This window comes from Carlito syrichta, unplaced genomic scaffold, assembly GCF_000164805.1.
Source record: "Carlito syrichta isolate Samal-C Ts95f unplaced genomic scaffold, Tarsius_syrichta-2.0.1 Scaffold308856, whole genome shotgun sequence".
Taxonomy (NCBI): Eukaryota; Metazoa; Chordata; class Mammalia; order Primates; family Tarsiidae; genus Carlito; species Carlito syrichta.
This window is the reverse complement of record NW_007252952.1, coordinates 32,578-34,442: the sequence shown is the minus strand read 5'-3', so window position 1 is coordinate 34,442 and position 1,865 is coordinate 32,578.

The window sequence follows — 1,865 nt, the reverse complement described above, 5'->3', positions numbered from 1 at the left end:
ATTTTGGTAAGATATTTCTTCATTTTCATTTGTTTCCAGGTATCTTTTAATCTCTGTTTTGATTTAATCATTGACCCAGGAGTTGTTTAGCCTCATACTGTTTAGTGTCCATGTGTTTGTGAGTTTTGGGGGTACCTTGTTGGTTTTAATGTTTATTTTTATTCTACTGTGGTCTGAGAAGGTACATGGTAAAATTTTGGTCCTTTTAAATATGCTTATGCTTAATTTATGGCCAAGTATGTGGTTGATCTTAGAGTACATTCTATGCTGTGATGAGTAGAATGTGTATTCTGTGGTCTTTGGATGGAGGGTTCTGTAGGTATCAATTAAGTCCATTTGACCAAGAGTCACATTGAGGTTTCACATCTCATTGCTGATTTTTTTGTCCTGATGATTTGTCTACGGTTGTGAGTGGGGTATTAAAGTCCCCAGCTATGATGGTATTGGAGTTGATGTCTTTTTTTAGTTTACCTAGAAGCTGCTTTATGAAAGTTGGTGCTCCTATGTTCGGTACATATATGTTTAGGATGGATATTTCTTGTTGATGGATTGAACCTTTTATCATTATGTAGTGGCCTTCTGTATCTTTTTAAATTTTTGATAGCTTAAAGGGTATTTTGTCTGAGATTGAGATTGCAACTCCTCCTTTCTTTTGTGTTCCATTCGCCTGAAAATTTATTTCCCATTCTCTTACTTTGAACCTTTTATCATTATGTAGTGGCCTTCTGTATCTTTTTAAATTTTTGATAGCTTAAAGGGTATTTTGTCTGAGATTGAGATTGCAACTCCTCCTTTCTTTTGTGTTCCATTCGCCTGAAAATTTATTTCCCATTCTCTTACTTTGAGTCTGTGAGTGTCCTTTCTAGTGAGTTGAGTCTCTTGAAGGCAACAGATTGTTGCCTGGTGATATTTTATCCATTTTGCCATTCTATGTCTTTTCAGTGGTGCATTTAGTCCGTTCACATTCAAACTAATTATTGAAACGTGAGAGTTGATCTCTAGCATAATGTTCTTATAGAGTTGTTGTTCTTCCTGTTTGTATGTTGTCTTTCTTTCTTTTGGTTTTAGAGTTGGATCATGTGTGTTTTTAATCTTTTGCTTGTACTCTTGTGAAGAACGTTGTTGTTCTTTTTTCCTTTTCTTCTGTGTTCAATACTTTTTTAAGTGTTTCTTGTAGAGGTGGTCTGGTGGCAGTGTAGGTTCTTAGGGATTGGATATCTGGGAAAGATTTCAATTCTCCCTCACTGATGAAGCTTAGCTTGGCTGGGTAGGTTATTCTCGGTTGAAATTGTTTATCTTTTAGAACTTTGAAGATAGGGCTCCAAGCTCTCCTAGCCTGGAGTGTTTCTGTAGATAAATCTGCTGCTATTCTAATTGGTCTTCCCTGGTAGGTAGTCTGACCTTTTTCTCTTGCAGTCTTTAGGATTTTTTCTTTTATACCTACTTTGTTTAGGCGAATTATTATGTGTCTGGGAGTTGGTGTTTTCATTTGTTGTCTTGCAGGGGTTCTCTGAATCTCTTGTGTTTGAATCTTTTCATCATTGGTGAGATGAGGGAAGTTTTCTTGAATGATTTCATGAAATGTTTGTTCCAGCATGACCTCTGTTTCTCTTTCTGCCTCAGGAAGGCCAATTACTCTTAGGTTCAGTCTCTTGAAGTGATCATTCATCTCTTGAAGGTTTTCTTCTGTCTTTTTGAGCTTCTTTTCTATGCTTTTGACAGTTTGGGTTAGTTCTGTGTTTTGGTCTTTGAGCGCTGAGATTCTTTCTTCTGCTTGGCTAATTCTGCTTTCCATGCTTATTAGTTTGTTATTTATTTCCATCACAGTATTCTTTACTGCTATTATTTCTGATATCAGCTCCTTC